General features: G+C 36.6%; 1 protein-coding gene across 1 annotated transcript in view; it reads right to left on the bottom strand.

Moving 5' to 3' along the window:
* The window catches only part of EFEMP1 (EGF containing fibulin extracellular matrix protein 1), a 1,044,090-nt gene that overhangs the window by 118,206 nt on the left and 901,338 nt on the right, over nt 1–24,546 (bottom strand). The gene's annotated exons all lie outside the window — the stretch shown is intronic.

Genomic DNA, 24,546 nt, shown 5'->3' with positions numbered 1-24,546 from the left:
CTTGTTTACTATGTTACTTTAACCACACTAGAATTCTAGCTCACTGAAATGATAAAGTTAGAATTAGAATTAGTACATATGGGAGGCACGTAACAACTTGAAGAATGTGGTGGCCAAATCTATAATTCTGAGAGCGTTACTGGTTTTCTACCTTATTAATAATTTTGCGGGCCATCTTTTGGAGAACCTCTCATTAGAAAATTCTAGTTGATCCTCTAGAATGCCTCCAAATATGGAATGAATGAAGGAGTCTAATATTACTTAGCAAATCCATCATTCTGTCCGGTGGGACTTCTAGTTTACATGGGCTGTTTTAGACATAAGGGGTAGGAAATAATTGGGTAGGGAATTCAGAAGTAGAATAGAGGTGGAGCTGAGAGGTGAAGATCATAGAAATGGAGACTGAAGAATCCACTTTTGGCTTTCTGTCTCATTTATTTGGATTCCAAATAGGCTTGAGAATTAAGGTTAATAATATTTTCATTTTACGGATAGTGAAAATTTGGAGTACATTAAAGTATCTTAGCGGCATATTTTCTGGCTTATTGTTTCTCTTTCTAGAGGTCTTATCTATGATCAAATATAGTATCTCAATTTTTTACCAGACATTTCCCTAAGATCTGTGTGTCTTTTCTAAAGGGTATGCAAATGAAGCCAAAGGTCTTACAAGCAGAGTGGTCTTGGAAACCCTAAAAACTCCTTCCTGAAGAAGGAGCCCCAGGAGGAGGCCCTGAGAAGCCAGTTCATCATGATGTTCTCCTCTAGCTAGTTTTGTCTGTCTGTAGGTATAGTTTCTGGGTTTTGTAGCAAAATTTGACAGATTAGGGACTTGGGTTAACAACTCTTGTGGTGGTTGGGAAATCAGTTGGTATTGTGTCATTTGCGTGCTGGGATGAAATGTGATAAGTGAAAGTAGGTGAAGAATAGGCTTTAGGAAGATTTGATTGTTGCAAATATGCTTTATGTGATCTTCCTCAGGTAGTGTCATTAATTAAAAATAACAGGGCGCAGCCTCGTCATAATTTTAGGCTTCTTTTGGCTGTTATCTGGAGTGTCCAGCGTAAGACTGCAAGTTTTAAAAGCCCCAAGGACTGGGATACAGTTGGCTGGGATGATTGGATATTAAAATGTCATCTTTCATTACAAACTACTGCAGGGAATCAGATGGGGAAGGAGAGATTCATCAGGGTGGGTGAAAAGGTCCTCTAGGCCAGTGGTTCTCAAAGGTGAGCAATAATCCAGAGGCTTGTTAAAATATAGATTGCTGAGACCCACACCTAGAGTCTCTGATTTAGTAAATCTGGGATGGGGCCCAAGAATTGGCATCTTTAACAAGTTCTCTAGTGATATGGTCCAGGGACCGTAATTTTAGAACCAGTGCCCTACCCTAGTCAGAGACTATTTGGGTTATTGGAAACAGGTGATCTTAATTAAACAGGACCTTGGTAAGTGAATGTGATGATCTAGAAGGAAAAAGGCCAGAACTGAGCACCTATAGAAGTTCAAGTCCTAGTAATTATTGTAGTTCAAGAATGTTGCTTGTTGAATGTCACTGTATTATTATAGGTCTTTAAGGAGTACATTTGTAACTTCCTGTTTTCATTTCCTGTCACCACAGAGAAATCACAGAACAGAAACTCTGCTTTTCTCTGGCCAACTAATCATTACTCGAGTTTGGAAATGTAACTAACACGCCTGTAGACAATTCAAAATGATAGTAAACAATACAACTGAGATTGGCCACTATAAAACAGAATCCTAAAATTCAGGTCACAGTTTAGAGCATTGTATAAGCTGAAAAGTATTTCCCCAGTAATTGAGGTGTCTATAACAGAACTAAAAAGCAGAGGGTCACCCTTTCCAGGTATTTCTAGAGTTTTTCCAGAGAGATCCTCCTGGTATGTCCATGCAAGGTGACAAGCCCAAATTGAGTACCTTACAGGGTTACTGATCCTGAGGGGCTTGTCTGATATAGAATTAAGTCTGTAACCAGAAAAGTTCTTTCTGTCCTGCTCTACTTTAATGATAGACAGCTCTGGCTTGAATAAGATGGTTATAGGGACTCATCTTTAGGAGTTTAATGGTGAATCTTGCAGTGATCATTAAAAACAAGCCATTTTTGTTTATTTTGTTTTGCTATTGTTTTGGTTGGGCTGAGGGCAGGCTGCCAAAGGAGGGCAAAGGTGGGACTTTCTGAGCATTCAAGAACTGTTCATCATTTGGTGGTATAGCATGGGGGAGGGCCACAGAAAACTCTAATTTGGATTTCCACAGAAGACAAACATTTTGAGCCTGGGGCCATCTTTACCAGGCAGAAATAGAATTCAGGTTTTCAACAAAAGCTCAAGATCACAGATTCAGCAGACATCTAAGGTCTAGTCCTGCAGACTGGCAGTAGGTTCTGCTTGTTTGCTCTGATTAAGAAGCTGGCTGCCTCTACCTTGGCTTTCATAGTCTTCATGGTATAGGTGGAAAAGGGATAATAAGTGCCATGCCGTAGGTGCTGGTGAATGAGATGATGAGCTGAGAATGCTGAGGACTTAGTTCCCAGGAGCCCTAACAAGGTCTTGGGTCATGAGCAAGACAGAGCCTCTTTACTAAAAGGCTGGGAATCCTGTTGCACTCTATTTTTACTGAAGACTGGCATAAACCCAGTCTAACAAATGATATTTTGAATGTCTCATTGATAGAGATGCCAAATCCTTCACTTATTTTGATGCTAATTACTACCAGGCTGTAATTCTAAAGTTATTAAGCTTTAAAAGAAAAGTCAGAGTCTATGTGTTGAAAGGATAAGTGATTTTCTTTTTTTCTTGAAACAGTGACTCAAGCTGTTGCCTAAAGGAGTTGTGGCTCCTGATTCCTGAGCTAGTTTCCTTTTTGTTCTTTCATACTAGCTTTCCTCTTGGTTGGAATCTGCCTATCCTGTGGCCTTACATTCCTAAAGTTAAATGACAAGGAAGTTATTTGCAGTTCACAATAACCATTTTTCTTTAAAGTTTATACATGGTTAGATTCTAAGAAAAGTCTATTAAACTATGTTACTGGTAAATAAGTCATGCCACTTCTCTAATTAAAACTCTTCAATTGCTTCTGAAGTCCCTCACATTAAAACCCCAAATTCTTACCATAGTCTACCCAGCTCTACCCTCCAATCCTCTCCTTCCAGATTTTCTCACTGCACTCCAACCACAGCTTCCCTGTTGAGCTCAAATACAGTGATTCTCACCTTTGGCTGCACATTATAATCCCCTGGGTACCTCTTAAACACTGATGCCCAGACACCATCCCAGACATTCTGAGTTCATTTATCAGTGACACAGCCCTTGATATTGACATTTTCAAAAGCTCCCTGTGCCTCTATGTGCAGAGAGCACTGGGAACATCTGGAGACTGCAAGAGTGCACTGAGTGTACACACAAGGCAACAAGCACGGTTCCTGATGCATCATATGTACTCAGCTATTCAAAAAATGTTTCCTACTCTGTTTAATTACATGTATCTTCTTCCGTTTTTGAAAAATGGTCACCAAAAATTGGAATTGGGAATTTTTTCATGTTTGGAAAAATGGTTATTTCAACTAGCAGGAGGATACAGACAACATTTAGAAAGTTTCAGCAGCTTAAAAGAGCCCTTAATGAGTCCTGAAAATTAATACGAAGTGCTCTCCTTACCAGAGGTAAGTTATTTCCTGGCTTATGGTTCAGTATTTGTGCTGTTAGTATGTGAATAACTAGTTCTCAAACTTACCTCCTACTGCTCAACATCAATTTCTGGCAAGGAAATCTAATAGGTCATACTAATGTGCCTTGATACAGAAATGCAATTAAAAAAATTTTTTTTTTTTTTTTTTTTTGGAAATGGGAGTCTCGCTCTGTCGCCCAGGCTGGAGTGCAGTGGTGCGATCTCGGCTCACTGCAAGCTCCTCTTCCCGGGTTGAGACCATTCTCCTGCCTCAGCCTCCCTAGTAGCTGGGACTACAGGCGCCTGCCACCACACCCAGCTAGTTTTTGTATTTTTAGTAGAGACGGGGTTTCACCGTGTTAGCCAGGATGGTGTCAATCTCCTGACCTCATGATCCGCCCGCCTCGGCCTCCCAAAGTGATGAGATTACAGGCGTGAGCCACTGTGCCAGGCCCAGAAATGTAATTTAATCAAACTGAGATATACAGACTTCTCTTCCTGAGGATACCTGAGGGGATATGTGCCAGTCAAGACTTTGGAAATAGCATTTTAATAATTTTTGTTGTTAAAGTTAATCCCACTTTTAATTATAAATGTGGTTCACATGATTTGTTTTGTGTTACTGGGCGAATGAGGAGGATAACTGGCCTTGATTTTTCACCCTGAAGAATGACATTTGTTCTTATTCTTTTTGCAGAAAAGAATTATCTGTTTCCAGGGATCGCCGATAATTAGAGTTGGGTACAGCTCCAAAGTTTCGTGGCAACCTCAGCCTAAGCCATAGTTGATTCTAAATTTCAATATTATTTAGGGCAGATGAATGTGAAACACAGAAGGAATGAGGAAGGGTGATTAAATGTGATAATCTGGGGAGTTGAAGTTTGAGGAGGGCCTGGCAGGAGATCGTCCTCTTTTAGACTGTTTGGAATTTGATGGAGTAGCACCCACAAAGAGAGTGGGAGGAGCTTTCAGAGGGAAAACATTTTGGGTTCAGTTTCTAACACCCAAACTCCTTGGCTGCAATTTTTTAAAAAACCAAGTAGCACCGAAGGAGCGCAGTAAGTAGCAAGTGAATCCAATAAAGGCAAATTAATTCCCAAGGCTGGTTTCCTTTCTGGTACAACAACACTTTAGAAAAAGACTTTAGTAAGATTAAAAGTGGTTGAGCATGAAATAGTAACCATTGAAAACTTTTCCCCCGCCTTGGTCATGAAATAGAAATTTGGTATTTTAGTTTTGGTTGCCATGCAAGTCTTTTGCTTCGCGAGGGCAAGGAAATTGCTCTGTTTAGCATAATCCCAGAGACCACTGTGAGGGATTGTATGAACATCTCACAGTTGCCAGCTGAGATTAAGCCAACTCACAGCCATCCGCGTTAGACCTGCAGGAGAAAGCGTATGAGCACAGGCACGTGGCTGCGTTAGGAGGAAGCACATCTTCATTCACCAAGTGCAGCAGCAGAAGCCCTGATGTACCCCTCTGCATTTTTCTTGATGAGACATTATCAAGCTACTCCTCTTGCTGAATTGAAACCTCATTTTCACAGATTTCTGGCATATGCTATACTGCATGTATTGTCATAAAAGTATAATCTTTGCATTTAGAAAGGATTTACTCTATTTAATCCATATACAGTAAGAAACAGTCAAGTAGGAGTACAGGTGGATGTAAAACCAATCACTAAAAACGGTTTTTTCAACAAGCTTTATAGAGAACTTGGAAATATCAAAGCCAAACACTCTAAAATTTGTCCTCAGACAAGAAAATCAGCAATTACATTGAAAAAGTAATGACCGTATGTATACTCACCAAATGGGCAGATGTGTCAATAGCGGTGGCTGTTACCTTTCATAGATGGGGATGTTCATGTCCTCCCCTCTTGCCCATGTCACTTTGTTGTGGCTTAGTAAGACTGAGCCATGATCTAAGCCCCTCAGTCCACTGGGTGGGGCTAATCAATGGTAGGAATAATGATTAAGAACAGAGGGAAGAGGAAACGCCTTCAGAGTTTCCCCACCATCCGCCGTGGATGGCATCTCAACCTGGGTGAGTGTAAGAAGCACACAGGGAACTTGTTGCAAATGTAGATCCCCAGGACCCACCTCTAGATTTTGATTCAGTAGGTCTGGTTTTGTTGGCTGGGATTTGCACTTCGGTAGAGATTTTCCACTGCCTTTCTCCGGCCCTATTTCATACTAAACCATTTCTTCCTTTACATTGTAGACTCCAGCTCTAACAAGTTCTGAAAATCCAGTGAGCTGTATTTGCCCATACTTGGAATCATTTCTTCTTTCTCTCTCCCTCCTCTCTCTCTCTTTCACACACATACACACACACACACACACACACACACACACCCCCCTTGTGTGACAGTCACACATTGAATCTTAGAAAACTATCACACTGCCTTCTCTCCCCGCTCTCCCTTTTGTGGCACCTGTAATACACAATGGTGTTTTCTCACATGCTTTCTCCTTCATTGACTGTAGACTTGTAAGTGTTGGCATTATGCTTATTCATCTTTATATCCTCAACTATACTATTCTCAGTTTAGCATATGATGTTTAATAAGTGCTCAATAAAATTTCGTCAAACTAAATCAAATGTTTGTTGAACCAAAGAATTATGGATTTCAGCTCATAACTTGTCCTTAAATAATTGAGACTTGACACAATTAAGAGAGTGATGGTTTACTGAGTTAGAAAAGTGGCTTTTCATTTTAAAAGTCAGGTAAATATAAAGTTACAAAATAATTGAGAAAGAACAATTGAATATAATCTTGTGCCTCATACGAACTCCTAAGTACAAGGCTACTTTTGTAAAGTAAGAATGTCTGATCATTAGGATTTAACTTTTTAAATATTGTTCTAAGTTTATTTTCTGGAGTCAAATTGCTCAGGATTAAAAATAAGCAGATTTTATCCTAATCAAAAAACAAGGGCTTCTAAGAGCAACATGAATGATGTTCAGTTTTTTCTTTTCTCTTAATCTTAGATTTGATTTTCCTTTCTCTTTAGAAAGTTTCATACTGAAAAGTTACTATAGAGAGGTGACAGAAGTATGTAGTTCTTCTTCCCTCTGCTAGAAAACATTAAGAAAAGATCATAAATAGAAACATCATATGTTGATGTGGAAGGTGAGACAGCTTTGTATTAATCTTAAGTTGTCATGCCCACAACTGCACAGGGAGGTAGGCTCTCAACAGAAGCAAAGACACATACTTTTCTGCCTTGCCTACCTCACTGGGTTGCTGTGATGGCAGTTAAAAAAGAAAAAGGAAGAAACTGTTACAAAGTTGTTTTGGCAGCAATGCTATATTAATGTGAATAGATAGTCCACAGGCCAGATAAACTAAAATATAGTAGCAAAATATCAAGGAGTAAGCTGTTTCTAACACTTATCTATACATTCTGTTCAAGTATTCTGGGGATATTATCATATCCATGGGAGGATGTCTCTATACGCATCTTGTGGGTGCGCTGCAATGTATGCATTTGTGATCTTAGTTCTATCGGAGGCTCTCTATAGATTTGTATTTGAGAGTAACAAATTTCAGTTTGGTCATTGGGTCTGTTCAGATGGTGGCAATTTTCCTATTTCCCTGAAAACTAGTGTTATTTATTCAAAGCTGTAATTATTTGGATATCTTCTGAAAACCTGGAGGACTACCCTTCCCGCAGCTCTCTTGGCTGTGGAATGGTGTGTGGGGTGTCGGGAAGCACATGAGCTTTGGAGTAAGGTGGACCTTGGTGTGACTGCTGGTTCTACTACTTACTACCTGTGGGCTTTAGGCAAATTGTTTTATTTCTTGGAGCCTCAGTTTCTGTGTTGGTAATACTTGTGCATGAGATGAAGAACTAAATACGGTATTTGTGAAAATGTCTAACTAGTACAGAATCTGATACATAAATTCTCCATAAATGCTAACTTTATTTTGTTTTAATTTTATTCCTATGTCCTTTGGTTAACTCAATTACTTTTTCTGTTCGTTTTACAAATCTTCAACCTCCAGAGTTTACAAAAGTTACCCAAATCCCACTCATTTTTTATGCCTTTATCTTTTTTGTTATTTTCCTCCTTCCTAGAATTTTTTCATACCCATTTCTGTATCTTGCTTGAGTTACTGATTTATTGTCAATGTACTAGGGTGTATTAGTATATAGGTCAAGAGGTGTCTCAATCTGTAAGTTGAAGGGCTTCTGAGTTTACATGCTGTTATTGATTCCTCAGAACCTTATGGTATCTAGAGTTGATACAAGCTATACTTGCAATTCAGTTTTCTCTTCTTTCTTTTCTTTCTCTCCATCATCTGAGACATGTCCTCTGTCAAACTTCGGGCCTAAATTCTGAAACATCTCAGGTCTTTGGATACTCAAACTCAAGCTAGTGCTGAAGTAGTATTAATTTTGTTATATTTGAGTATCTTTTGCATCCTACTTTTTGGAAATTAACTCAAAGCAAAGGTAGAACATCTATATAAATCAACTGAAAAAGTGCTGGTGGATGAGAGGACCCATAAGAACCCACTCAATGTTACTCTCTTCTGTATCCTAATTTCCTAGCAGTTATGATGACTACCTAAAGGTTCCCTAAATGAACTTCTGCTGTTTGATTTCTAGTTGAGAGTCACTATCCAAGCAATAACCTTTTCAAGTCTGCTTCCTTTTACCTTGTCTTTTTGTTATTTCTGGGACTGGGACTCCGTATCCTCCAAGGTTTGAAAAATAGCCAAACATTATTTATTTTTTTTGTAGGCCTGTAGGCATTTGGAAAATGTTTGGCTTCGAATTGATTTCAATGAAATAGTTGGCTGGAGTTACAAATGAGCATTTTGGCTGGAATTGTGTTAAATACCAGTTTGAATTTTGGTAAAGCTGCCCTGAATACATCTATCTTTGTCAATGGATTTGTTTGTTTATTAAGTGCATACTTTCTGGATTTTTGTGGGAAGAGAAGGTCAGACAGAGGAACATGAGGATTAGAAGTGATTACGAATGGGGAAAGGGATTCGTGGAGAATGGTGTCTAGAGATAAGGCATTACGAGAAGGGAATTTGAGTCATAGTGTGCATAAGTGGGTGTCGAGTCCAAAGCCAAAACCGGAACTGCCATTGAGCTGAGCTTCCCACTGGCATGTTTTCCACATTCTGAATGGTGGAGACATTCTTGAATAGGTAGTCACAATTAACAACAGAACATAAGTGTTACTGATACAAAGGATGGTTCCCATAAAAAGGCTTTATCCTTCTCTAGTTCAAGCTTCTGCAAAGCCTTAAAAAGAAGCCAGTTCCACTTCAAGAGATATGGTGCATTCTCCATCCCTGTGACCTAAGCGGATAAATAATCTCCTCAGAGACAAGCCGTTATTAGTAGGTTGGATAATGACAATAACATGAGTAATTGGAGAGAAATAAAGTAGTTTCTGTTAGAATAGTCATCGGGGGTTGCCTATATGTAATTGGGTTGCAACCCTTAAGACTAAACTTTTCCACCTTCTCTTTCATAAAAAAAGAAAATTTTGGAGGTGCTCTTTCTGGAGACCAGAGACATAATAATAATTAACTTCAGTGACACTGATCTGCTCCATAGAATTGAAGTTGTAATGGCTGAATCAGCTTGGACCTACCTTCTTTGATAGAGTACATCCACAGTAAAAGAAGGAGAAAAGCTTATCCGGGAAATATTTAGGAGATAGCGTTTAGAATCCAGATCTCTGAAGATTCTTGCAACAGAGAAGAAATGTCAGTCTAAGTCTGTCAGAGTTTTCTTTTTTTTTTCTTTTTTCTTTTTTTTTTGGAGATAGAATCTCGCTCTGTTGCCCAGTCTAGAGTGCACTGATGCAATCTTGGCTCACTGCAACCTCCACCTCCCGGGTTCAAGCAATTCTCCTGCCTCAGCCTCCTGAGTAGCTGGGACTACAGGTGCCCACCACCACACCTGGCTACCTTTTTTGTATTTTTAGTAGAGACAGGATTTCACCGTGTTGCCTAGGCCGGTTTCAAACTCCTGAGCTCAGGCAATCCGCCTGCCTCAACCTCCCAAAGTGCTAGGATTACAGGCATGAGCCACCGCACCTGGCCATTTGTCAGAGTTTTCTAAGAGGATACTTGGTTTGGGAAGATGGAAGTGATGCTAAAGGCAACAAACATGAAAGCATGGAAGATGATTAGATACTTGCAGCCTGTAAGCCTGTAAGTCTCCATGACAGAGTGTTGGGCAAGATTGCAAAAGGGTTGACTTACCCATTGTCAGCTTCTTGGAGGCAGGGGCCAAGTTTGAGATTTCTTCTGCAATTCTCACAGTGCCAGACTGGAACTCACTGGCTTCTTTGAGGAGTTCAGTGCCATGCCACAATCTGGCAAGATTCACATCCTACGAGAACGTGTTTATTCTAGAAGCAAATGCATCCCCATTGTCAATTTAACTGGCTAGTGACCTAGAAAAAAGGCACAACCCCTATAAAATCTCAGTTTTCTCACTTAAAAATAGGATCCCAGTATCTATCTCATAGGCTTGCTAGGAGTTTAAATAAAAATATTTACATAAAATGCCTAACAATGCCTGACATGGAACCATACAGTACTAGTAGCAGTGTCAAAAGCGGTTATTTAATTAGGGATGACCATGTTCTTAGCCTTGTACTAAGCATTTTATGTAGATTATCTCATTTGATCTTGACAATGACCCTATCAGGAAGGCTGTTACAGAAATCAAACTGAGAATGGGAGAATAACCAATAGCAATACCTTTCCATGGAGTTACAAAGCAACATGGAACTCACTTTTCAGAATCATGAGTTCCAGCAATATAGTGAGAAAAGGAGAGTGAAAGAGACAGATACCAGGGGGCAGCGTCATTCTCTTAATTTTAAGAGTTCATTTTGAAGAGAAGCCTAAGAAAGCCACCTAGGAAGTACCTGTAAAAGTAAAAGGACACCTGGATCTTTATAGGGCAACAGCAAGGGTGGCTAGACAGAGATAGTACTGTGAGGAAAAAGATGAATGGAACATTTTCTCCACTGCTTTGGAGCCAGTAAGGGAGCTAGTAAGTAACTCAGGACCAGTGAGAGAAGACAGGGGCTCAGTTTAGGGAAGACAGGGGCCCATAGGGGAAAAAGGCTAAGGGGATTACCTGATGCCTAATGCCTGAGGTCCAAAAAACAATCTTTTAGGATGGAGATTGAAGAATGCACATCCCTTGGGCAGGGACAATACATACTCAAACTATTTTGATTGGCTTGCATATGTTTAGGGAGTGAATGCCAGGAGTCCTCATAAATACTTATTTTTCAGTTACTATATTGAGGTAAATACACTTAGAGAAAAATGCTCAAATCGTAAGTGTGCAATCTGATGAATTATCACAAAGTAAACACACCCATGTAACCACCACCCAGGTCAAGAAAGGAAACATTACCATCTTTATAAATATTTACTACTCAAGAGTTTTCACAAGCTTAATTTCTTAAATAAATTTGTGTCTTTCTAACATAGACATTTAAAGTAAAATGTGGCCAGTTAGGATGTTTTATGCATAAAGTGAGAAAAGCAGCTCATTTGAAAAATGAGTTGGAGAAAACACTTGAAATCCGAACAATTCTATAAAAGCGATCTGTTGAAATCTGCATAAATTATAATTAAAACCTGAAATAAGGGGCAGTTTTATACACCTTCCTAATACAACAGGGTACTGAAAAATTGAGGTTCAAGGAGGAATCCCTGTTTTTTCATTTTGTGTTTTAAAAGGACTATGCTGCTTAAAGCCTTCAAGAAATGACAGCTTTTGGCACTGTCCCAAGCACACTGTGTGTTCAGCAAATATTTCCTGGTAATGACAATGGTGATGTTACCTTTTTTATATGATACGTGGTGATCTTTGTCTCCCTAAAGCAAAAATCTGTGCAAAGACATATGACTTTTAGTTCTCTGCAGTTGTTGCTTGGAACCTCAGGAGAGACAATAGTCTTTGTGTATTAGTGGTGTGTTTTATACACCGATTGAAATTATTTGCCCTTTACCTCTATCCTTCTCCACAACCAAACACAGGCTCTGGGTTTTGCAGAGATATAAATAAGGAAAGAAAATAAGTGGCAAAACTGGGTGTAAGTCGCTCACGTCTGTAATCCTAGCACTTCGGGAGGCCAAGATGGGAGGATAACTTGAGACCTGGAGTTGTAGACAAGCTTGGGCAACATATTAAGACCCCATCTCTCCAAAAAATTTAACAAGTTAGCTGGTTGTGGTGGCACATGCTTGTAGTCCCAGCTACTTAGGAGGCAGAAGGATTGCTTGAGCTCAGGAGTTTGAAGCTGTAGTGAGCTACGATCAATCACTGCACTCCAGCTTGGTCAATAGCAAGACCCTGTCTCAAAAGAAGGAAGAAGATGAACAGAAGTATCACAGAGGAAAACAAATTCTGAGTTAAAACCACGCCCTTTGCTTCAAGGAGTCAATATTACAACTTAGTATAGCAATTAACCACACCTTTTATTATATCAGATTCCATTATGTGCATACTTGTACTTTAGTGGATAGTTATTTGTGAGCTGAAGAAGGTTCTCCATGGCAGCCACCACGGTGGGTGATGATAAGAAGAAAATAAAAAGCCGTTTGTTAAATAGGAGGGTTATCTAACTTTTACAGACTATCATATCCTTAATGGATTCTTTAGTTGAAACTTTACAGGATACAGAGTTGACAGGATATGTAAATTTGATGATGAATAATGAGTATGGTAACATTTACCTGTTTGTGAATGCAAACTCAAGCTCTGTCTTAGGAACTCCCCAAATGATCCCTGCTGTGCTGAAAAGATATTAATTACTTGTTCTGTCTTGATTTTTAGGTTGGCAGTAACAATCAGGAAGAGATGAAGCATCTATTTCACAGGACTATGTGCACTTTATGTTGTTTTTGTGTTCTCAGCAACAGCATTTAGCATTTACCCATTGAAGTTAAAGTATAAATCGATGTCAAATTTATACAAATCTTTCTTCCTTGGTGTCTACTTTAGCCAGTGGGTTGTAATTTAGTAGCTTTGATTTTGAGTCAACCATTTGACTTATATGAAAAATTGAGTAACTCAGGCACTTTTATTAGAATGTAGATGTTCAAGTTAATTCTTTAGAGATAAGTGTCATGTGGTACAAAGTAAACTGGACTCTAGTTTCAGGTTTACCACTAACCAGCTATATGTCCTGGGGCCACTTAATTTTGGGGCCTTAAAATCAGCTAGTGGCTAAAATTGTGGGTGTTGGAGTCAAGTAGACCTCGTTCAAGGCCCTTATTAAGCCTCTAGGAGTTTCAGCTTTTTTTTTCACCTGCAAAATGAGAACAGTAATAGTCTGACTTCATATAACGTTGTTATGGGGACTAAATGGGACCGTGTATGTCAAATGCCCAGTATACAGTCAGTGCTCAATATATAAGAGAGCTGGAATAAGTGGCCACTATTTTCCTTTCCAAATCCAAAGATTTGATTTCTGTGAATGGTGGAGCTTCTGAAATGTCTGTCAAGATTATATCCAGATAGGAATTTCAGGTCCTTGAGAGATGGCACATTGTAGCCAAGCTTTAATTCATAGGCCATTGGGCACTGGTGTATTTTAGTTACACATTTATTGAAAACCCTGACATCCTTTGAAAGAAAACAGAGGGAACCGTTACCCCATCAGAGGAGGAAAGACCGTGTGGACTCATCTAGCACAGTCCTTCAAGAGAAGCTGTTTGCTTGCCTTAATTAAGGGTTGTGTATTTAGTATTACTAAGGCTAGGGCAAAGAGGCATGGCTGTGCCCAGGAAGGAAAAGGATAAAAGATACATGGACAGTGTCCTTAGGAGGGGCTGATTAGGAGGCAAAATAGTCCTCCCACCAGCATCCTCTCTCTTGCAGTTTACACAGCAATGGGAGAAGACTGTGGTGATGAGAAACAGCAGCAGGAGACTAGGCCATCCTCAAAACTTGCTCATTCACTCTGAGCATAATGACCATATCCTACATCTTTCCAGTTCTTTATTATTGACAAATATTTTACCAGCCATGAGAAGTAAGCAGGAAAGTGAATACCTTGCTTGTTGTAAAGATTAGGAAAATCAGAGAGGTCTCATTTAAGTAAGGGAATCAGATACTGAAAACCTACATTTCCTCAATAGACACTGGGGACCCCAAAAGGAGTGGAGAGGCAAGAGTTGAAAAACCACCTATTGTGTACTATGTTCACTGTGTGGGTGACAGAGTCAATAGAAGTCCCAAACCTCAGCATTACACAATATATCCATGTAATAAACCTGGATGTGTACCCCTGAATTTAAAATAATTTTTAAAAAAAGTAATAACAATTAAAAAGAAAACAGCTTCTTAAAAAAGTAAACATACATTTATCATATGACCCAACAATCACATCTCTTGACATTTGTCCCAGAAAAATGAAAATTTATATTCACACAAAAATCTTAGACTATATTGTTTGTATTAGTTTTGTTTGTAATGCCAAAAGACAGACACAAACTAAATGTCCTTCAATGGGTAAATCATTAAACAAACTATGCTGCATCCATATCATGAAATACTACTCAATAGTAAAAAGGAACAAACTATTGATACATGCAACAGCTTGGATGGATGTCAAAAGAATTAAGCTGAGTAAAAAAAAGTCAGTCTCAAAAGGTTACATACTATATGATTAAATTTATAAACATTCTACAAATGACAAAATTATGGAGATAGTAAACAGATTAGTGGTTGCCAGGAGTTAGGGATGGGGCATCAAGAGGGCAAAGAGATAGGTTTAACTAGAGAGGGGTAACACCAGGGATGTTTGTGGTGATGAAATAATTCTGTATCTTGATTATGGCAGGTGTTACACAAATCTACATGTGGCAAGTTGCATAGAACTATACACACATACACACATGAGTGCCTGTGCATTAGTGAAATCTGAATAAGATCTATGGGTTGTACAAATGTCAGTTTCCTGGTTTAGATATTTTACTATAGTTATATCAAATGTTCCATTGGGGGAAATTGAGTGAAGGTACATAGAACCTCTGTATTATTATTTTTTAACTGCTTGTAAGTCTATACATTTTTCAAGATAAAAATTTGAAAAAACAAAAACAAACAAAATAAAACCTAAGTTTCCTGACTTGTAGTTCCATGCTTGTTCCTGTGTGCTATTTTATCTGAGATGTAGAATTATGCACATTTAGATAATTTATTTCCTTCCAATGCATGTCTTTTTGAACTTCAATTTCTTTGTTAGGACAAAAAAAAGGACTATAAAATAGGACTGCCAATAATACCTTCTTCGCTGGGTTTGTGAGAAAACTAAATTAAACAATGTGTATAGAGTGCTTCATGCAATAGTGACTATTAGTCGTTGCTATCAAAGAGTTAAAACATCCCTACTGCCTGGGAGGATGCTAAATTACTAGCAATGTTTTTATTGTTTCCTTTAATGAAACCTCATGTTTTGAAATATTTTGTGTATCAAATTGTATATATGGTTAATAATTTTTTTCTTTTGTTACTATCAAAGGCATTTTAGACTGTTAGTTGGAGCGTCTGATTAGCAATTGCATCAATATTGAGTTGATTTAAATACAATGAAAGTAAAGAAAGCTGATATTTGGAGAGCCTTCTTATCCTCATCTAAGGAAATGTACTTCTTTCAGGTCACCTGAAGTGCTGAAGTGTCTAAAACATCTTGCTGATGTCCAGCACTGACTTTACAGACTCTGGACATAGTTGAGCTCTCATTTTTCAATGAACAAGCCAAACCTTATTATTATAATCTGAGTGAGTTGACATTTTGTGTGTGATCTAATTCAATTTTTGAATGTTACAATTTTTTCCATCACATCATGGGAAATTGGTGTGGTCCAGAAATAATCCAAATGAATTCACTAAGAATGAAACTGAAGATGAATTTTTAACATGCTACCAGAAGTTATTGATTAACAGGCATACCAATGTTTCAGATACTATATTATGAATATATAAAAATCAAATTATGACTTTTATTCATTGTCATTAAAGATCAATTTCAATAATAATTTTTAATAGTTTACCCTTTAGTCATGAAATTTTTATACTATCAGAGGAGAAGGGAAAATAATTTTTTTTAGTATATAGAAATTGGATTGCTTATAGACAAACTGTTAAGGGGGAAAATTATAAAGGATGTTGAAAAATATAAATTTAAACAAACATCTCTTATTTTGACAGGATATGTTTCAGAGGGAACAAGTCTTGAGTCTTTCAAATATTATTGGGCCAGGCTAAAATAATTTCATTGTGAGAGCATTTTCCCTCTCTGTGTGCAGTCTAAGTGCATATTTTGTGCTCTTAGGAATAACTTTCCAAAGCTGTGTGAAGAATGTAGCAATAAAATCTAATAAGAATTATGGCTCATGACTTGAATGATGTCAGTACCCTTTTAATCCTCCCAAACATGAAAACGTTTTCTCCTCTTAAATAAGATTTCTTAACTCCTTATTTCTAAGGAAATAAGTAGATCTCATTAGTTCTATTGGCAAAGTAAGAGTTAAATGAAAATGTTTCTTTCCATTATTATTAATGCTTATACTTACTAAGACCACTACTTTAGAAAAGAAATGTATTCTAGACAATATTTTATGAATACATATTATTTTGTCTGATTATTTTAGTGTTTCAGTTATAATCTTTTGTTTTCTCTAAGCCAGTGGTTCTCAAACTTGAGCATGAGTCAGAATTACCTGGAAAGCTTGTTGAAACACAGATTGCAGGACCCATTCTGAGTTTCTGATTCAGGAGGCCTCTAGAGGGGTGCAAGAATTTGCATTTCTAACAGGTTCCTAGGTGATGCTGCTGATGCTAGTCTGCGAATCAAACTTTGACAACAACTGCTTTAAGCCATGTTAGGAACAACCTTCTTATTTTACAAATTTAATTTAGTGGGATTCAACCATCATGAGGCATGTAGTTCCCTTGGTTTAGAAGAAGTCAAAGTTCAGTAAGTGGGCTGTAGCTTGGCTTTTTGGCCATGCTAGATTTATTCCAGGTCAAAGAACTGCTTATAAAAAAAGCATAGTTGATGAAATGATTCGATGCTTGAAGATGTCAGACTGTAGAATCTCTACGGGTAAGTGTGTGATTTCTTCAGTGACATCACATTTGCCTGCAGAGATTTTCCAGTCTGCCACTTTGAAGTTGTATTTAAGATGGAAGAGTTGTCGTCATTCTACAGTGATCTTTCTTGTCTTGCTAAATTTCAAAACTATATTTATTCAAGGTTAAAATTGGATGGTAAGTAGGAGTTATAGTTGGGATTCAGATAGGTGCATAAATGAGAATGGATACTCCCTAATTTTGCTGCACATATCCATAGAGAATGAAGGAAAAGATGAAAAGTGAAGTTTCCCAAGCCACAACCAGTGGATGAGACTAGTATACCTTGGTCATGGAAGAAAGACTAGGCTTCTTAATGCCATCATTCATTTTTTTCCCCTCAAATTATGCTGGTTGTTTCATATGTGCTTATTTTTACCAGTGTTTTAGTTACACCAAAAGCCTTATGGTCAATCCAGATAAATATCCTTTCATTTCAAGCAATTTTATCTCATGTTAGACTTTGCAGTTGAGTTTCTCAGTCTTTTGTAATTTAGTTATGCCTAAGTAATAACAAGATTAGATGAGTAGAATGAGGAGATGTGCCTTTTACTTTTATTGTCTCCGTCTTTCTTCTGCCTAATAATGGTCTTATGATAATACCATCACCTGCTGCTAATCTTTAAAGTGCTGGAATAATGCATAATATGCAATATTTACTTTAGAACTCAAAAATCTAACTTGTGAATATTGTGATATTATTAACACTACAATGTCGGGTTTTGGGACAATGTCAACTGTAAATTTATTTCAACATTTTCCTGGAACAGGGACTTTATATATTTTGTTATCTTCTATATCCCAGCACATAGAATAATTCCTGGCCTATAGTAGGTACTCAATAAACATTTATTAATGATTGGCTATTACTTAGGATGTCTTTTTGCAAATGCTTGTTTACCATTAGAAAGGAGATATGTATATTCACATATTGTATTGATATTAGAGTGACATTTAATTTTAGACAAGATAAAATGAGAGAGTAAATATGTAAATCTTGGTAATAAAGAATCCTTCTACAGTAAAATGCATTATAATAAAATTTTTTTGTAATACTTGGTTTAGGAGTAGATTAATAACTTCCTTCAAGTATAACAATGTTATATTATGTTTTTCAGGCATGTAGTTGAATTTCGAATGATGAGTTTTTTAGTCCTGGGTTACATCCAAATTTATGTAATAATGAATCACAAAATTAGGGTTGATTATGTTTATACTACACAACACAGTGTCTTGATTATCTGTTAATCTGCTATATACACATCCTTGGACCTCAAGATGACTTTAAAAGCATCCTCGACTTTCCTAAATAAACCATAAATAGAAACTTAACATTAAGTCTCTCATAAGTGTGCAGAGGATGTAACAGGTGGCCCTGATCTGATGTAAGTGTAGCTAAAATAATGTGTTGAAATAATTGCAGCTTAGAAAGATAGAAAACATCTGGGCTTCAAGGGAGAACATTTCCATCCTTTTTGCTGCTTTTAAAAATAGAGAACTACATCATTCTGGGTTGCATAGAAAGAATGGTCTTGTGTTAGAAACTCTACGATCCTCAGTCTGTTCATCTAAAGCTCCAAAGGATGAGACTAATATACCTTGGTTATGGAAGAAACACTAGGCTTCTCATGCCATCATTCATTTTCTTTTCTCAAATTACTATTTTTGTTTATATGTGCTTGTAGGGCCTGATTAACAGTGTCACTTGTTCTCTTGAAGGAAAATTGAATTTGTGAACGATGGAATTATAGTTGCCATTTCTTTAATGTTGAAAAACATCTCACCAAAGAAGATATAGTAAGTAGCATATGAAAGGTTTTCAATATTGTATGTCATTAGGGAACTGAAAATTAAAATGAGGTACCACTAAACACCTAAGAGAGTGGCTAAAATCCAGAACACTGACAACACCAAATGCTGATGAGGATGTGGAGCAACAGGAACTCTCAGTAGTCATTGCTGAAGGGAATGTAAAATGGTATAGCCACTGTGGAAGACCGTTCCACAGTTGTTGATATCTTGTTTGTTTCTTTGCTCCACGGGAAGGCATGAATGGAACAGAGCTTTGAGACAGAATCCTCATTTTAGTTGCCTCTATGAGTAGGCTGTTTAGAGGCAGCCAGCCTATTAATATAGGGCTCTTGTTAGTTTAAGCACTTAGGTAGAAAAAGACCCCTCTATAAATGCAAATTTTTAATATCTAAGCATTATCTGCCTTTAACATTAGTACAGATGAATTTATAAGATTATTTCTAGCAGACAGTAAAGATCTGAAAAAAAAATTGAACAGTACAGTTACATCTTAAAAGATCAGAGGCTAAGATCTACCCAGTGATCCTTAACCCTGGCTGTATATCAGAAACATTTTGGATTTATGGAGAAGACAGATTTCCAAGCCCCAACCAAGACCTCCTGAACCTGAACTTACAAGATGTGGACTTGAAAAGTCTCTTTTTAAAAAAAAAAATAGTAAACTTTATTTTTTAGGGCAGTTTTAGATTCATGCAAGATTGAGTCAAAAGTATAGAGAGTTCCCATATGTCCTATCCCCATCCATGTACAATCTCCCCTACTAATGACATCCCCTACCATAGTGATAACATTTTTTATGATGGATGAACCTACATTGACACATCATTATCACCCCCAAATTCACAGTTTACATTAGAGTTAATTCTTGGTGTTTTCTGTGTTTTGACAAATGTATAATGATATGTATCCACCACTGTAGTATCATGCAGAATAGCTTCAGTGCCCTAAAAATCCTCTGCCTATCCATCTCTTCCTCTCCTCTAATCCATGGTACCCACTGAGGTTTTTTATTGTTTCCTTAGTTTTTGCCTTCTCCTAAATGCCGTATTGTTGGAATCATATAGCATTTAGCCTTTTCAGATTGACTTCTTAACTTGGTAATATACATTTACATTTCCTCTATGTCTTTTCATGGCTTGCTGGCTCATTTCTTTTTAGTGCTGAATAATATTCCTTTGTCTGCATGTATCATAGTTTATCCATTCACCTACTGAAAGACATTTTGGTTTCTTCCAAGTGTTGGCAATTATGAATAAAGCTGCTGTAAACATCCATGTGCAGGTTTTTGTGAGGACATAAGTTTTCAACTCCTTTGGGTAAATACCTAGGAGCATGATTGCTGGATTGTATGGTTAAAAGTATGTTTAGTTTTTAAAGAAACTGACGAACGGTGTTCCACAGTGGCTGTACCATTTTACATTCCCTTCAGCAATGACTACTGAGAGTTCCTGTTGCTCCACATCCTCATCAGCATTTGGTGTTGTCAGTGTTCTGGATTTTAGCCACTCTCTTAGGTGTTTAGTGGTACCTCATTTTAATTTTCAGTTCCCTAATGACATACAATATTGAAAATCTTTCATATGCTACTTACTATATCTTCTTTGGTGAGATGTCTATTCGGGTATTTTGCCCATTTTTAAATTGGGTTCATTTTATTATTGTTGAGTTTTAAATGTTCTTTGTATATTTTAGATAATAATCCTTTATCAGATGTGTTTTTTTTGCAAATATTTTCTCTCGGTCTGTGGCTTATCTACTCACAATCTCTTAACATAGTCTTTTCCAGAGCAGAAGTTTTAAATTTTAATGAAGCCCACCTTATCAATTATTTCTTCCATAGGTCATGCCTTTGGTGTTATATCTAAAAAGTCAATGCCATACCAAAGGTCATCTAAGTTTTCTCTTGTGTTATCTTCTAGGAGTTTTATAGTTTTGCATTTTGTATTTAGGCCTATGAACCACTGAGTTACTTTTGCGAAGGGTATAAGATTTGTGTCTAGATTATTATTATTATTTTTTGCATGTGGATGTCCAGTTGCTCCAGCACTATTTCTTGAAAAGACTCTTTGCTCCATTGTATTGCCTTTGCTCCTTGTCAAAGATCAGCTAACCATGTTTGTGTGGGTCTATATCTAGCCCCTCTATTATGTTCCATTATTCTATTTATCTATTCTTTCATCAGTACTACACTGGCTTGATTACTGTAGTGATATAGTAAGTCTTGAAGTCAGGTTGTGTCAGTTCTCCAATTTTATTCTCCTTGAATAATGAGTTGGTATTCTGGATCTTTTGCCTCTGCACATAAGCATTAGAATTGGTTTGTCAATATTCACAAAATCATTTTCTGGGATTTTGATTGGGACTTCTTTGAATCTATAGTTCAAGTTGAGAAGAATTGACATCTTGACAAAATAGTTTTCTTACCCAGGAACATGGACTATCTATTTAGTTCTTCCTTGATATCTTTCATCAGAGTTTTGTAGTTTTTCATATAGATCTTGTACATCTTTCGTTAGATTTATAGTTGAGTATTTCATTTTTGGGGTGTTAATATAAATGGCAATGTGTTGTTAATTTCAGATTTCATTGTTCATTGCTGGTATACAGGAAAGTGATTGACTTTTGTATATTAACCTTATATCTTGCAACTTGTGCTATAATTGCTTATTTCCAGGAGTTTTTTTGTTGATTATTTTGGGCTTTCTATATATATGATCATGTCATTTGTGAACAAAGACAGTTTTATTTCTTCTTTCCCAATCTGTATATTTTCTATTTTCTTTTCTTGTTTTATTGCATTAGCTGTAACTGCCAGAATAGTATTAAAAATTAGTGGAGAGAATAGACATTCTTGTCTTATTCTTGATCTTAGTGGGAAAGCTTTGAGTTTCTCACCATTAAGTATGATGTTTGCTGTAGTTTTTTTGGTAGATATTCTTTGTAAGTTTAGGAAGTTCCTTTCTATTCCTAGTTTGCTGAGTTTTTTTTTTTTTTTTTTTTTTTTTTTTTTTTTTTTTTTTACCATAAATAGGCGTTGCATTTGTCAAATACTTTTTCTGCATCCATTGATATGATAATGTGATTTTTCTTCTTTAGTTTTTTGATACGCTAGATTACATTTATTTTCAAATGTTGAACCATCCTCGCATACCTGGGATAAATCACATTTAGTCATGGTGTATAATTGTTTTTATACATTGTTGAATTTGACTTGCTAATATTTTGTAGAGGATTTCTGCATCTCTGTTCATGAGAGGCATTGGTCTGAAGTCTTTTTTGTAAAGCCTTTGTCTGATTTTGGTATTAAGGTAATGCTGGCCTCATGGAATGAGTTAGGAAGTATTCCCTCTGTTTTTATTTTCTAAAAGAGATTGTAAAAAACTAATATAATTTCTTCTTTAAATGTTTGGTAGAATTCATGGGCAAGCTTATCTGGGGCTTGTGCTTTCTGTGTTGGAAGATTATTAATTATTGATCTAATTTAACTAATAGATATAGGCCATTCACATTGTCCATTTCTGTTTGTGTGACTTTTGGCAAGTTGTGTCTAGGAATTGGTCCGTTTAATCCAGATTATGAAATCTGTGGTCATAGAGTTGTTCATAATATTCCTTTATTATCCTTTTAATGCCCATGGTATCTGTATGATGTCCTCTACTTCGTTTCTGATATTAGTACTTATCATTAAGATACTAGTCTTACCTTTTTTTTCTTATTTAGCCTGGCTAGAGATTTATTGCTTTTACTATCTTTTCAGAGAACCAGCATTTGGTTTTGTTGAATGTTTCTATTGATTTCCTGTTTTCAATTTCATTGGTTTCTGCTTTAATTTTTATTTTTTTCTGCTTTCCTTGGATTTAATTTGTTTTTTTTTTCTCCTAGTTCCCTAAAGTAGAAGCTTAGATTATTTATTTCAGATCTTTCTTCTTTCATAATGTATGCATTCAGTGCTATAAGCTTCCCTCTAAATGGTGCTTTCACTGCATTCCACAAATTTTGATAAACTGTATATTTTAAATTTCTCTTATTTATTTTTTGACCCATATGTTATTTAAAAGTTCGTTAGTCTCTAAGTGTTTTGAGCTTTTCCAATTATCATTCTGTTATTGATATTTAGTTTAATTCCATTATGTTCTAACAGCATACCTTGTATGATTTCTATCCTTTTATGTATTTTAAGATGTATTTTATGGCCCAGAGAGTATTCTATCCTGGCAATTATTCCATGTGAGCTTGAGATGGATGTGTAATATGTTGTTGGATGAAATAATCTATGGATGTCAATTACATCCCATTGATAGATGGTGTTGTTGAGTTCAACTATGTCTTTACTGATTTTCTGCCTATTGGATCTGTCCATTTCTGACAGTGGTAAAGTCTCCAATTATAATAGTGGATATATCTGTTTCTCCTTGCATTTCTATCAGTTTTTGCTTCACATACTTTGGTGCTCTGTTGGGTGCATACATGTTAATAATTGTTATGTTGTTTTAGAGGATTGACCCCTCCATCATTATGGAATAGCTCTCTTTATCCCTCCTAACTTTCCTTGTTCTGAAGTTGGCTCTCTCTGAAATTAATATAGCTACTCTTCCTTTTTTAAAAGCAGATTTTCTGCTTTTTTTGATGAACACTACATGGTATTTTTTTCTTCATACCCTTACTTCTAAACTTTTTTTTTTTTTTTTTTTTTTTTGAGGCAGAGTTCTGCTCTTGTTGCTCAGGCTGGAGTGCAGTGGTACGATCTCAGCTCACTGCAAGCTCCACCTCCCGCCTTCAAGCGATTCTCCTGCCTCAGCCTCCTGAGTAGCTGGGATTACAGGTGCCTGCCACCACGCCCAGCTAATTTTTTGTATTTTTAGTAGAGATGGGGTTTCAGTACGTTGGCCAGGCTGGTCTCAAACTCCTGACCTCAGGCGATCCACCCACCTCAGCCTCCCAAAGTGCTGGGATTACAGGTGTGAGCCACCACGCCTGGCTTACTTTTAATCTTTATGTGTCTTTATATTTAAAGTGGGCTTCTTGTATACAACATGTAGTTGGGTCTTGTTTTTTAATCAACTCTGACAATCTCTGTCAGTTAATAGGCATATATAGACCATTGAAGGTTAAAGTGATTATTATTATAGTTGGATTATTATGTAATATATTTTTTATTGTATTCTATTTGTTCTTCTTGCTCTTCATTCCTATTTTGTCTTCTACACTTGTTCTGTTTTTGTAGTTTTAATTGAGCATTTTATATGATTTCATTTTCTCTTCTTTCTTAGGACATGTCACATTAAAAAAAAAATTCAGTAGTTTTTCCCCAACGTTTGCAATAGACATTTACAATGAATTCAAGTCCAATTAACAATGTACTGCTTTATGAGCAGTGCAGGTACATTATAATAACAAAATATTCCTAACTCTTTTGTTCTGTCTTTTGTATCACTGCCATCATTCATTCACTTACATATAAGCATACATTAGCATATATATGTATGTTTATGTGTGTGCACATATATATAAAACATATAAGTGTACATAATTGAATATATCATTGCTATTATTTTGAACAGTTTTGTGTTAAATCAATTAAGAATAAGAAAAATAAAAGTGTTATTTTACTTTCACTGATTCATTCTCCATTGCTCCTTTCTTTATGTAGATCTGAGTTTCTAACCTATATAATTTTCTTTTGTTCTGAAGAACTTCTCTGAAGAATTTCTTGCAAGGCAGGACTACTTGCCAACAAATACTCTCAATTTTTGCCTGAGAAAGTCTTTATTTCTTCTTTGCTTTTGAAGGATAATTTCACAGTGTAAAGAGTTCTAGGCTGGTAGTTTTTATCTCCATAGTTTAAATATTTTACACCACTCTCTTCTTGCTTGCATGTTCTGAGGAACAGTCAGGTGTAATT

Source organism: Macaca thibetana, chromosome 13 (genome assembly GCF_024542745.1).
Source record: "Macaca thibetana thibetana isolate TM-01 chromosome 13, ASM2454274v1, whole genome shotgun sequence".
Taxonomy (NCBI): Eukaryota; Metazoa; Chordata; class Mammalia; order Primates; family Cercopithecidae; genus Macaca; species Macaca thibetana.
The sequence above is the reverse complement of the archived record's forward strand: the minus strand, read 5'-3'. Positions and strand labels throughout refer to the sequence as shown.